This window comes from Lepidochelys kempii, chromosome 4, assembly GCF_965140265.1.
Source record: "Lepidochelys kempii isolate rLepKem1 chromosome 4, rLepKem1.hap2, whole genome shotgun sequence".
Taxonomy (NCBI): Eukaryota; Metazoa; Chordata; order Testudines; family Cheloniidae; genus Lepidochelys; species Lepidochelys kempii.
Window position 1 is genome coordinate 136,390,285 of NC_133259.1, and position 14,396 is coordinate 136,404,680.

At 50.7% G+C, this 14,396-nt stretch overlaps 1 protein-coding gene across 4 annotated transcripts in view; it reads left to right on the plus strand.

Moving 5' to 3' along the window:
- The first annotated feature begins 494 nt into the window (after positions 1-494).
- FBXO41 (F-box protein 41) overlaps positions 495-14,396 on the plus strand; it is a 69,425-nt gene continuing 55,523 nt past the window's right edge. For all 4 annotated transcript variants that reach the window (XM_073343011.1, XM_073343010.1, XM_073343012.1 and 1 more), the window contains exon 1: positions 495-969. The gene's annotated coding sequence lies outside the window, so the exon portion shown is untranslated. The remainder of the gene's footprint in view (positions 970-14,396) is intronic.

Genomic DNA, 14,396 nt, shown 5'->3' on the forward strand with positions numbered 1-14,396 from the left:
CCCGGGCAGCGGTTCCGGGAGCTGGGAGAGGCGAGGAGTTGGATTATTGACACCGCCCTTGTGACCTAACCGCCCAGCCTTTCACTGAGGCTTAATCAGGCAAAGCCGCACCTGGGCAAGCGAGTGGGACACACGGCAAATAAATGAGCAACCAGACATTTAAAGCAGGATGTCTGGCAGCTGAGCCGAGTACAAAAGAACCGGGCAGGGGCTGTTCCGAGCTGCAGGGGATCCCGCCCTGCACCCAGCCCGCCCCGCCAGGGACCTCGCAAAGGGGGGGCGGGATTTCACCTTCCCCGAGCATGGCCTGGCGAGTTTGCCGACGCTCCCTAGCGTGGATCTCAAGGCGGAGGGAGGCAGGGAGGGCGGCCCTGCAGGGGGGAGGAGGAGGATGATCCGGGGCGGGGGGGACCGCGCTGCAGCAGGCGGGGGCAGAGCACGGCAGAGGCCGGCCGCGGGGCGGGGGAGAGCCGCACACGCGGCGGAGAGGCCGGCTCCGGCTGCCCGGTCCCGCGGAGGGGCCGCTGGGATGCGGGGGCAACCGCGGAGCTCCTGCGGCCCCGGGTCTCCCCGGCCCCGGCGCTGCCGCGGCTGCTGCTGGCTTGGAAATGGAGGCTTCTCTGCAGCGAGCTGGGCGCTGCTGAATTAATCACCCGCCGCCGCCGCCTCCTCCTCCTCTCCTCCTCCTCCCGGGGGTGGGTGTGTGCCCGGCCCCGCAGCCCCTCGGATGCTGCCTGGCTTCCATCGCCCGCCGACCGACAAAGGCTGGGGACCGCGCTGGCCAGCGGTCCCCTCGCTGGCGGGTCCCCGTCCCACCCTCTCCCGGCTCCGGCGGCTGCTGCCCTCTCCGGGGGAGCCGGGGCCAGGTATGGATTGAGCAGCGTCCCGGGCATTGGCCTCGCGAGCCCGGCTCCCCGGGGAGAATTCGGGGGGGCCCCCGCTCTGCACTCCCCCCGCCCCCTCGAGCAGGTAAGGGGCGCCCCGATCCGGAGCTGGTTTAAATTGTCTTGGCGGCGGGGGTGGGAAATGGGCACGTTTCATGTGCGGGAGAAATGCACCAGAGGGAGACCGGATTGAGGAGCGAGGATTTAATTTTCAGATTGGATCAGCGCGCACACACACCCTGCCTGTGTGCTGACATTGGGGTGATTTTTACCCTGGGGTGGAATGAACCATGATTTTTGCAAGAGCCTCCAGAAGGTGGGAAGAAATGGAGGTAAACGGGGGCCAGGGTAACCAGCAGCAATCGCATGCTGGATGTATGAGCCAAGGTCTTTTCTTCCTTCCCCTCCACCCCCTTCTGCCTGTAAAAATAATAATAATAATTAATAACCAGGCAGTCATTTCTAGATGGATGGTTTGCGTGATTCTCTGCTTCACTGGTGGTTCATTTAAAAACATAGCCGATTTTAAAGCTGAATCGGTGGTGAAACTCAGGTGTAACTGATAGAATAATATGGGTGTTAATTTCGTTTTCAGACCAGTTTATCCCTGGGGTAGTGAGCTGGGACTGTCAGTCTGCATGCATACAGGGTAATGCATTTTCCATGCTGTTAATGGCAGGAATGACTCCCGTCACGATTATATTAAATCCGGAGCATTATTCATGTTATGAAGAGACATATTTTATGGTTAAGATGTACATCTCCGTTTCTGATGAGTATCTGTGCATTGCACCCATAGGAGGATAGCACTCGCATCTTGTTGTCTCTCGAGATACAGGAAACGAGCCAGATTCTGCTCCCAGTTACACCAGCATAAACCAATAAAGACTCCATTGGTGCTGATGGAGATTACAAACTGGGCCATAAAATGTCCATAGCCTCATGCTGAATTCTGTAACGGTTATTAAAGCCAAAGAGCATCTGGAAGTAGGAAAGACTGTATTAAAATAAAGTTATAGGCCATGTATTCTGTGTCATGGAGTCACACCAGCAGACTGTAGCAAGCGGGAACTCATGTGACAGTAATACACCTCTACCCCGATATAACGCGGCCCGCTATAACACGAATTCAGATATAACGTGGTAAAGCAGCGCTGGGGGGGAGGCTGCGCGCTCCGGTGGATCAAAGCAAGTTCGCTATAACGCGGTTTCACCTATGACACGGTAAGATTTTTTTGGCTCCGGAGGACAGTGTTATATCAGGGTAGAGGTGTATATTACCATGCAGAATAGCTGATTTGTGTAACTCCCCCAAAATATGAAATCAAGCTGGTAAAGGACCAGAATGTAAGTGTCCAATTTGGACAATTCCAAATATCAGGGGGCATGCTATAAATTCTTCCAGCATAAATTATAGGGCTATTTCCTTCCCTGGATGGTTTTCGCTAAAAATGGATCTCCCAAGCCTCATGACTTCTATGGGAGAGCTGATCCCATTTTCCCAAAGCATTCGCCGAGCCAAAGTAAAATCACTTAGAGCAGTATCCCCAGAATTTGGACTGAGGTACATTTCCCCCGAAATTAACAATGAAACTCAGGTTGTCACATGGAAACTTATGCTTGGAAGCAGCCGGTCTTGTATCTATCCATCACCGTGGGCAACTGTTTGGGAGACGGACGTGTCCGCAACATAGGAGAGAGAGCCCGTAAATAAGATGAGACCGAGATTAATAGAGTTCTTGAACAATTGCTTTAATGAAATGGGGGGTTGCGAGAGAGAGAGCAGCTCACATCAGCAGAGCGGCTTTTCGGTGAAAGGTTCTTATGGCGATTTAACAAGCTAGACTCCCCAGGGTGTCCCTTGGTTAAACAAGTGCAGGGCAGAGGAAGGCAGGAGAAAGCAGTGAAGGCTGATGAATGGGAGCCATGGGCTTAGAGTCTGTGTACATCCAGAATGGAATTTGGTGCCTTGGGTGTTTTCATCTCACCCCTCGCTCCCTGGCCGGCTGGAAGTTGTGAACTGGGGGCAGAGCCCAGGTGGAAGCGCTGGCATGTTTGGAAAGACATGGCCCCTTCTGCACCTTCCACTCATACCTGCTCACTGGACTGACACAGGCAACTTTGTCACTCCGGTCAGCCCTGCTCACACAAAGCTCCTGAAGCTGGATTCTGTTCTGGCTTGTGCATCCCCAGCACAACGGCTGGCCCATTTCCAGTTGCAAAATCTTCCTTGCCGGCACTGGTGTGGGCCGTGGAGAGGGCTCGGTGGGATTTGCAGGGCCTTGGTGTGCTGGGTGGTGCTGGCCCCAGCAGTTAGAAGGATCTTTTTCTGGCTTAGAAAAGGAGTACATTTGATCTGGAGTCACCAGGGGGGAATAAACATGGAGCCGGGTGTTTTTCCAGAGCCTCAGGGACTTTCTTAGCAATAGTGGGTTGTCAGCAGTCTGGGAGGGACTTTGCAGGCTCTTGAGAAATACATCTAAGGCAGGGGTAGGCAATTATTTTTTGTCAAGGTCCAAATTCCTTGGTCAAGGTATGTCAAGGTCCAGACTCCAGAGAAAATAATTAAAAAATAATACCAATAATGATGATAATAATAAGGAAATAAAAAAGATTTTGGGGTCTGTTCAGAAGCATCTGGTGGTTCTGATTTGGCCGGCGGTCCGTCTATTGACTGCCCCTGATCTAAGGAAACTTCAACTGGATAAGTTGCCCTGGCTAAACTCCTGAAACCCTGGCCTCTGCGTAACATCTGGGGTGGATTGTCTGAGGCTTTGGTTGTCTCAAAATCCTGGTCAGGAGTAAGGAGGGGACATCCCAGGATACGGAGGGATCAAGCACAAACCTTCATTCACAATGTGTCCTGAGTGCCTTCGAGGTGGTAAAACCCTCTCCACCCTCGCATGCACCATGGAGCTAATAAGGTTCCACTGACCATGGGCCGGGGAAGCGGAGGCTGGCCACTGGCATCTCTTCCTTGGGCTCTGCATACCCTGGAACCGGAAGCTGGGGAGGGGGGGTGGTCACGCTGGAGGAAGGCCAGGCTGGGGCTAAGCTCTTGCTCTACAGCCACTGTGGCGATTCGAGCATTGCACCCGGTTACTCAGCCTGGGTGCTGGGGCAAGGATTGGGCGCTCGCAGCGGAACTGGGCAGCAAGCTCAAGACTTGCATGAGACTCCGGGGGAATCGTCTTGCCATCCTTTGTCCCGGTGGGTACAGCTTGTACCTGAGCTGTACAGAGGCAGCTGTACCTGAGCAAGGCTTTACCACAGGAGAGATACCACTGACTTCCATCCATCTTCCCTGGGTACCACAGTCCCTGGGGGTCCTATATCCCTGGCTCTGGATCTCCAACCGCCCAGCAGTCTGGGTTCTGCCCGCTGAGGTTGTCCTTCACGCACCAGGTGGCGAGTCTGGCCCAGTGCCTCTAGGCGACGGACGCTGCACTGAGGAAGCAAATCTCTTGTGACTCCGTGTAAGGTGGGAAGGGAGCGCCCAGCTCTGCCGCGGGAGCTGTTATGTGTGAGTGCTACCCCATCTGTGATGAGGTGGGCCTAGGGGTTAGTTTACATAGGGGAGGGCTGAGGAAGGGAATGGATTGTTCTTAGCTGCTGTTTGGGTCTAGCTCCAGCATATTATTGTCTATAATAAACAACTGAGCCAGCCCTATAAAGGCTCCAAAATAGGTTAGGATGAAAAACTGGTTCCTTGTAATTTTTTTCTTTATTATGAACCATACAATACAGATCACCAGGCTGGGTGTTCGGAGGGGGAGTTTTTTCCCCCGCTTAATGGTGTTAAGTTGAGAGTTGCTCAAGCCACAAAATGTGGGTGTGGATCTGGGGCACTCTGAAGTCTAGGGGAATTTGGATCGGGGGATAGTCTAGGCCTGTCCCTTTGCTGTTGTCTGTAGCTTGTTTGTCTGCCTGTGTTTTGTTTCTAATATTCGAGACGTTCCCTAATTGCTGGTTGGGTTTACGTTAGGTGCTGTACAGTGGGTGTCTCTGGAGGATATTCATTAGGCTCTGAGTAGGAAGGACGGATCTCTGGTTAAGGCACCAGACTGGGACACAGAAGGTCTGGGTCCAAATCCTGGCTTTGCCAGATGAATGTCCTGACTTGATCAGAGCCCAGGTCCGTCTAGTCCACTATCCTGGCTCTGATAGGGGCCAGCACCAGATGCCTCAGAGGAAGGTATAAGAAACCCACAGTGGCAGATGTGGGATAATCTGCTCCCCACATAAGGCCTCACCCTGATCTCTAATAGCTAGAGATGGGCTTAAATCCGGAAGCATGAGGTCTAATATCCCTTCCAAAATGGTTAGTGTTAATTATAACAAGCATATCCAGAGTTGTTATCCATATAAATGTCCCGTCCCTTTGTGAACCTGGTTAAGTTCCTGACCTTAGTTACACCTTGTGGCAATGAGTTCCGCAGTCTAATTACACGTTGTGTTTGATCAGTTTTGAATGTGACCACTTTTTATTGTATTGTATTTGACTGTTCCCTTGTTCTTGCGAGACAGGGAGAACAGAAGCTCCGGATCTCCCTTCGCTGGACTATTATTGTATAGGCTCTTCTCATGTCTCCATCTTATTTGTCTCAAAGTAACAAATCCCAGTGTTTTCGATCTCTCCTCACAAGAGGGTTTCCCCAAGCTCTTGATTCTTCTTGTCACCCCTCTCTGAATGCCCTCTAGTTCTCCAAAACCCTGCTGTGATCTTGGCCAGTTCATTGAATCTTTGTGCCTCAGTTCCCCATCTGTAAAATGGGGATCCTAATGCTTTCTTTCTCCCGCCTTTTCCCAGTCTTATCTGTTTAGGTTGTGAAGCCCTCGGGACAGGGACCGTCTCTTACTCTGTCCCTGTAGCACAAAGGGGCCCTGATCTCAGCTGGGGTCTCTAGATACTACAGCTGATGAGAGGGTTACCCTTCCTGAGCTGAGCAGCTAACCAAAAATGTAAAGTCTAGTAGGTGGTTGTGGCTGGAAGTAGAAATGGATGGAGGCTAGTATTTTCTCTGATGCAGCCTTGGTTTTTACAAGGAATGTCCGAAGTCCTGCTCCTCCAAATGCAGGAGGACCCAGAAAAACCCAGGGGACAGCTTCTTTGCTGATTGCCCCAAGCCTCGTTAGCCAGCACCAGACCTAGAACCTTCCTCGGGGTTCCCCCAGGATCACACCATGCATACATATTGCTACTTGGCTTTCTTCCTGCCGCTGAGTCTCTCTCGGGCCAGGCCTATCGTACAGGGACTGTAGCAGCATAGCTAGGACATCACCCCATGGTGTAGACACACCCTACTGTGATGGGCATGGTTTTCCATCAATATAGGAGCTCCCCCTTGCCACCAGAGAGTAGCTAGGTAGATGGAAGCATCTACACCTGTCTAGGTTGAAGAGCTGCAGAACTCAAGGGTGTGGATTGTTCACCCCCCTGAGCACCTACGTTTAAGTATAGACCAGGCCTCAGTTTTGTGTGTTCTGCCTTCCCATACACAGGCCCACAACACTCAACAAAAGCCCTCCTGGGTGGGTTCACAGCCCCTTTTGTCATAGGCAGGGGGCCGGTGGTTGACTTATCCCGCCAGTGATGTTGACTGCGTGTCGCTGCACCCTTTGGTCTCCGCTATGTGAGCCACGCAATCACCCGCACCTCTCGGCATAACGAGCCCGGCAGTGACGGGGCACGCGGCGCCGGGCCCCCTCTCGTTGCTCTGTGGATGATATTTGGGATGGAGAACAAGGCAAAGCCATGTGCCTGAGGGAAAGCAGCTGGCAGAGCCGGGAGTGCAGCCTCAGAAGACCTGGCCTCTGGCACAAGGAAGAAAGCCTGGAGCTATGGTGCGGCAGGTTTGTTGATGTCAGTGGCGAGACGCCACCAATGTGCCCAGGCATTCCCGCAATATTTGCCACGCTGTGGGGACCCTCGGCGCCGTTTTCAACCCCACCCCAGAGCTCTTGTCCCAGGCAGGCAAATCCTCTCAGTCTGTGGCTAAGGTGGGGCAAGGCCAGGTGCCCACATTGTAGAGCCACTCCACCACCGCCATGTTGCAGCCATTTGGCGCACTCCTCCAGCGGAGCTGGGCTGTCGGGAAGACATAAACAGGGTTCCCAGGAGCTGGCCACTGGTATCTGGCAGATCCCCCAGGAGCCATGTGGATTGTGGGGGATCGGTGGCTTCTGGGGGAGGAGAACCCGTGCCTATTCCAAGGGGGGCAAATCCACCTTCCCCCCCCCCCCCCCCATCCTCCCTGGAATGATTTGGGTGCCACTGAAGCTCCCAACCCTCAGGTATTTTCGCAGGTCGGGACGATCCGTTGGTTTTGACCATCACATCACCCAAGAGTCATGGCTGGCATAGAGATGGGTTCAATCCCTTCATTCAACACGCCCCCCACAGACTTAGATTCCAGGATGATGGGCACCTGAGAAAACTCCTAAAATAAGAGGGGCCACAATAAGGGGGAGCCTGCAACTTTCACCTTGGCTTTTCCTAACTTTGACTGCTCACCCATGCAGCCTTAGCATTCTCTTCATGGAGTTTTTTCATGGATTTCCGAGTGTAGTCAGACGTTTGGCTGCGTGTGTGTTCTCGCTGTGTGCTGTCCCAGCTCTGTGCAGGTAGCTAGCACAGCAGACCTCTATTGAACTGTCCAATGACCACAAGATCCATTAAGGGATGAAGGCAAATGGCCAGGTTTATTACCAATTAAGCACGATGCTAGTAACTTGCAGATTCTGCCGGACCACTACTACATGTATGCCCCTAACAATGGACCAGCTCAGTGAATGGCGGGACTTTCTGTTCCCCCCTAGGCCAGGCAAAGACACTCCCTCTGAGATACCTCTTTATACATCGATACAAACAAGTTACGTATCACCCCTCTGACATGGCTAGGTGCCACCCTCTAACGTTGCTAACCACCACCCATTATCTTGTTCATGTTGGTTTGACCAAACATCTCCATCCATCAGGCTGTCATCCTGACCTTATCTTTAAGATAGGCCACTGTGTTCCTGTTCTCTTTGGGGAATGTGTTGGTTTCCAGGTGTTCTGGTACCACCTTTCTGGGATTTGTTTGCATGAATGTTCTGTGCCAAGCACTTCTTAGGAATGTGTATTTCTGCAAAATCAGCCCTTGCTCTTGCCAGATTCTGTGAGCAGGGCCTGCCTCTTGCTCACAACCTGACTCTCTGCTTTATGTCAGCAAAGCTTTGACCGCTACTTTAGTTCAGGCCTCAAGCCTGTGATACAAGGGTTTATGTTTCAGGCTCTTTTCCGTACACCTAGGTTTACAACAACAAAAACCAAAACCAACTCCACAGTCTGCGATTTCATGCTCTCTGGCTGGACACCATCTTTCACATCCAGCAAGCTCTGTAGTAGGGAGCCCCTCTCCTTGTAATCCTTACCAGCTGCCCTGCTCCTAATCTCACAATATTTGCACTTCTTGAGCAGGTGAGTATGCTCACAAAAGCTTTACTTAGTATCACGTTTTATGGGCCTAGTGCACAGACTCTGTCTAGAAAACACACTGGCCATAAATTGGTCCAATCAAACCCAGCATTCACCAGGATGCTTAGCCAGTTCACAGGGATGGTGATTTCCTGCCAAAATTTCTTATCTTGTACCCTGCCCTGGAGGTTTGACAGCATTACAGCTGGTCAAAAATACGCCAAGAATTTCAGCTTTGAAAATTTTCCAAAATTTAGGCCTGGGCATGTGTAACACCTGGTCATAAGGAATCCCAAAGGTTAAGATGGAAATGCTTGTGCAACCTTAACTCTAGGAATCGCTGTCACACCACTATGATTAACCTCTGGAACTCCCTGCTGCAGAATAGTATTGAAGGAAATAGCTTAGGCAGAGGGGCGGTAGGTCATCCACTCCCAGATTGTGTGACCACTGTGTAGGGTCTGAAATCTTCTGTTAGGGAAGAGCAAGCACAAAAGAGAGACCCATGTGGATCTTAGTACCAGAAAATCACCCAAAGGCATCCCCATTAGGCAGAGTCACCATCCCTACTAATCAGCTGTCAAAGCAATCGAATATCGTAGCTTCCCCAAGAGAGGTCGCAATGAGAGAGATTTCCCTAATTGGGCCTGTGCCAGCCAAACTGAGTAGCACGTAATTCAGCAATGTTATATGGACACAGAAACAAACTAGCGCTCTGCCTTGCTTCCTTTTATAGTGTACATGAACCTCTTGTACCCCTGTTGCTCCAGCCTGGGGCTGGATAGAGAATCTGTAGCCAACTCCCTGACAACTCCCCTCTCTGCAGTGCTAAGCACACCTTCGCTGCAGCAGAGAATCTGGCCATTTCTCCTTCACTCCCTGTCCTAAACCCTTATGTACGACAGGTTGTGCTCCACCCCAGATGAGGCTTCATTTCCTTGGAGGGCAGAGTGATTTCTGGTCAGTTTGCAAAGTGCTTTGGCTTTTTTTTTTTTTTTTTTTTTTTAGAAGAAAGGGGCTCTGGAAATATACATTGATGGATAATTCTTCGCCGCAAGAGGCTGTAACGAGGCTGGTTCTGGCGGGACCCAACTGAGAGTGCCAATTCAGGACAAATTGCTTAAAGCAGGGCAGTTACTGCCCAAGGCTGGGCTTTCTGTGCCCACCAAGGCAAACCAAACCAGCCAAACAGAGAAGACTTTGGTTTTACCCCACTGGCTAATTGCAAGTCACACAAGCAATTCCCTTAGACACTCCAGTTTCCCAGTATCACCACCAGGGCCACTCGTTATGGGGACAGATGGTTATGAAAACCAATACCCCAGCAAAAGAAAAAATGTTCCCTCGATCCCAAAGGACCAAGCCCCAGACCCAGGTCAATATATAAATCAGATCTTACCCACAAATCACGCTGTTGCCAATCCTTTAGAATCTAAAATCTAAAGGTTTATTCATAAAAGGAAAAAGATACAGATGAGAGCTAGAATTGGTTAAATTGAACCAATGACATACCGTAATGGCAGAGTTCTTGGTTCAGGCTTGTAGCAGCGATGGAATAAACAGCAGGTTCAGATGAAGTCTCTGGAGAACTTCTCCAGCTGGGATGGATCATTTGGTCCTTGGTTCAATGCTTCAGTGTAGCGAAGTCCCTCCAGAGGTAAGAAGCAGGGTTGAAGAGAAGATGGAGGAGCTGCAGCAGCTTTTATACTCTCTTGCCGTGTGGTCTCTCTTTCTTTGTCCCAAGGACAAGCTGCCCATCCCATGGCCTGGAAAAACCTCAGCGTTCTGTCCATAGGCAGGTCCCTGCATGCCTTGCTGAGTCACGAGGCCTCTCTCTCAATGGGTCACTTGTACAGCTGATGGTCCTTAATGGGCCATCAAGCAGGCTAAGCAGAGCTGACACCAACTTGGCTGGGGTGTCACCCAGAAGCATAGAATAAAGTTTGGAATACAGACAGTATAGAGCCAATACTTATATCTTTAAATACAAAAATGATACATGCAAACAGACAGCATAATCCGAACCAGCAAACCATAACCTCATCTTAGACACCTTATTTGACCCCCTTTATACAAGATTTGGTGCCACTACAGGACCTTGGTTGCAACAATGTTCTATACGGTCCCAGTTCAAGTCAATAACGTCACAGAGGCTGATTGCTTCTTGAAGGTGTGAGATCTTCCAGGTGGGCTCAGTGTCAACAGCAACATTGGTGGGTGTAATCAGCCTGTGTCAAGCCTCTGATGGTCATAGCAGGGGTCAAGAAGGAATCCCTCCCCCAAATACAGCATTGTACAAGTGGGTAGAACGTGAAACTCATGCCTCGCAACAAAGGATGCACAAAGGCCAGAAGGAACCTTTGTGATCCTCTAGTCTGAACTCCTGCCTAGGACAGGCCAGAGAATGCCAGACCAAGACTCTTCACCTCCTCCAACCCACTTGAGTTCAAAGTGGGGCCGAGGGAGCATAGGCACTGACTCCGTGCTTGCTCCGGGGCTGGAGCAAACACCAAAAAATAGTGAGTGCTCTGCACCCACCAGCCACCCTCCAATCAGCTGTTTGCCAGCGGGTGGGAGCCGCTGGGGAGAGGGGGCGGAGTGAGGGCAGGAAGAGGTGGGGCAAGGGTGGGGCCTTGGGGGAAGAGGCAGGGCCTCGTGGTGGAGTACCCACCTGGAAAGAAGAAAGTTGGCACCTATGCGAGAGAGCAGACTGGGAATTTTTTTTGATGAACCGTATTGTGCCAAAAATGTCAATTCATCAAAACCAAAACTCTCCGTGAAACAGGGTCGCCTTTAACGAATCTCCTGACTCACAAAGATATAGGGAAGGGGGGGAAGTTTCAAAAGCGTTGAAACACGCCCCTGCTTTAGCGTTTTTGAAACAAAAAAGCTTTGGGGGTTTTGAGTCAAAGTTGTTTTTTGTTTTGAGATGTTAGTGAATTTAGACTGAGAAAAAGGTTTTAAAAATAAAAAAGGTCAAAATCAAAATGAAACATTTGCATTGACCATAGGAGCTGACTCAGTGGGTGCTCCGGGGCTCAAGAGCCCCCTGGAAACAGAAGAGGGTTCTCAGCACCTGCAGGGCCAGATTAATCTTTTGTGGGCCCGGCGCCTGGACTGTGACAGAACCTCCCGCTCTGCCCGCACTCTGCCCTGAGGCCCTGCCCCTGCTCCGCCTCTTCCTCCTAAGGCCCCGCCCACCACTCAAAGGGCGGGGAGGAGGTGGAGAGAATCACCCACCGGCAAAAAGAAAATCAGCACCTCTGCCATTGAGCCCGAATCCAAGTTTTTGTTGGTTCGCAAAAAATTTTGAGATTTTTTTTACTTGTTGTCCCAATTCAAGGTGGGAAAAATGTTTCAATATCCTGGAATATCTCAAAGAATTTTGTCAGATGAGCAAATCGTGTCCTGCCCAGCTCTGTGAATGGACTAGTGCGTTGGCCCTCTGCACAGGGATGAGTTCCCACAGGCAAACGTTATAGTCGGACGAGGAGAAAATCGCCTTCTTCTGAAGCATCAGATATTGGCTGCGGCAGGAGGCCGGCTAAAAAAATGAAGGAACCATGGTCTAATGCAAAACCGGCCTGAGGAGAACTGTTCCTTCTGGCATGGAACCCTAGTCTGCAGCCTGATCCTGCTTCCATTTTAGTCATTGGGAGTTTTGCCACTGACTCCAGTGGGAGTAGGGATTGAGTCCGTTCTGCCCCGCGAAAGAGTTCAACCTGGAATGAGACCACAGGGAAATGTCTTGGATTCCAGTGGGGTTGCATGATGAGACAGGTGCTTCTCAGTAGGCCAACGTAGATTGGGCATCCTTCAATGGCAGGCGGCCCCAATGCCTTCAGTGGATACCTCACTAGAGCCGCTAGGTACCTCAGGGCAATGTGCTCCAGTCCTTGAACCTAAACAATACCCAAGGCCTGAGAATTTGAGTCCTGTCCTCAGCAAGCTCCTGAGAACATCTGTTGTGTATGTCACTATACCCCCGACTGTGTGTGAGTTTAGGGCTTCTTTTAACGCCTGGCCTAGGGGTCTGGCTCTTGCTTGTGGTGGCAGAGGTCCTGGGTTTGAGTCCTGGGGACCACCCTAGCAGCAGAAACGATGGTGATTATAGCTCAGACAGGAATCTCTAGGGGAGGTTCTCAGGCCTGCGTTATGCAGATGGTCAGGCTAGATGATCAAAATGGTCCTTTCAGGCCTTTGTGCACCCCCTGACTCCCAGATTCCCTCCAGCCCAGTGGGTGGACGATGAAGCGCGCAGAGAGGAGAGACGTGAATTGTATGTTAGATGCACAATGAGGACAGCCCTCGGTTTGTGCTGGCTCCCTGTCAGGGCCTACCTGTTGCCCCCTGAGATTTCTACATCGTGCCCACGCACATTGTTTTCTGCTTGTCAGAATGGTTTAACGCTTCCCCAGCCCTGCAGGCAAATCAACCTGCTTCTTCTGTGAGTTTCAGCCCTCACCTCTAATAACAAGCCTCCCCGCAGACACAGCCGGTACAGTCTCTGGCTGTTTTCTGGGGCTGAAGGTGGTGTGGGGAGTGTATAGGAAATGGCCGGCTTGTGCTTTGTCCTTCAGGTGGATGCGTCTGAGCGGGGCTGAAAGACCCTTATGGAAAATCTGTGTTCAAAACCATCCTGAAGGAAATGTATGAGTCCTCGCCATCCCTATCACCTACGTGGCGGGCTTCATCAGTAGCGCTCAGAGCACTTTCCAAAGGGATGCATGTTCTGCATATGGGGCAACCGAGGCACAGAGATGGGTAGTGACTTACCCGAGGTCCACCCAGCGGTAGAACTGGGACTAGAACCCAGAAGTCCTGACATCCAATCATGGGCCCTATGCACTGAACCTGGCTGTTGATAACCTGATATCCCCCTGTCTGGATAGCTCATCTCCCAAACTTTGTAAGGTTCATGGATTTGAAGGCCAGAACAGATCATTATGATCATCTAAGGTATCATCATAGTATCCCTAGTATCATTAGTGTATGTATCTCCCCAAGGCAGGGCAGGGCTATTAACTCCATTGTACAGATGGGGGACTGAAGCACAGAGGGGCTCAAGGTGAAATTTTCAAGTCCCACCACTAGGGTCTAAGTTTCATTTAAAGTCCCTGCACTTAAGTTCCTCAGGCCCAGATCCTCAGAGGTATTTAGGCACCTAATTCTCAGTGGGAGCTGGTACCTCTTGACATCTGGTTTCAAAAAACTAGAACGATATAAAAGGACCATGGCACACATGAAATGGATTAAAAACTGGCTAACTGATGGGTCTCAAAATGTCATTGTAAATGGAATTGTCATGGAGCAAGTGAGTTTCCAGTGGGGTCCTGCAGGGATTGGTTCTTGGCCCTTTGCTATTTAATGTTTCTTTTTCAAGGACCTAGGAGAAAACATAAAATCATCACTAATAAAGTTTGCAGATGACACAAAAATAGGGGAAGTGGGAAATAATGAAGAGGGCAAGTGACTGATACAGGGTACCCTGCATCGCATGGTAATCTGGGTGCAAGCAAACAATGTGTGTTTTGATATGGCCAAATGTTAATGTATACATCTAGGAGCAAAGAATGTGGCCCATACTTACAGGATGGGGGAGCCTACCCTGGGAAACAATGCCTGTGAAAAAGATTTGGGGGTCATAGCGGACAATCAGCCGAACACGAGTTCCCAGTGTGATGTTGTGGCCACAAGAGTTTATGTGATCAGGGATACATAAACAGGGGGCTCTTGACTAGAAGTAGAGAAGTTATTTTACCTCAGTACTTGGCTCTGGTACAAGTGCTTCTGGAATGCTAAATCCAGTTCTGGCGCCCACAATTCAAGAAGGCTGCTGATACATTGGAGAGGGGTCAGAGAAGAGCCACAAGAATGATTAGAGGATTAGAAAACCTGCCTTCAAGTGAGACACTCAAGGAGCTCAATTTATTTAGCTTAACAAAGAGAAGGTTAAGGGGTTACTTGATGACAGTCTATATGTATCTCCATAGGAAAGTAATATTTGATAAGGGGCTCTTCAATCTAGCAGAGAAAGGTCTAACACAATCCAG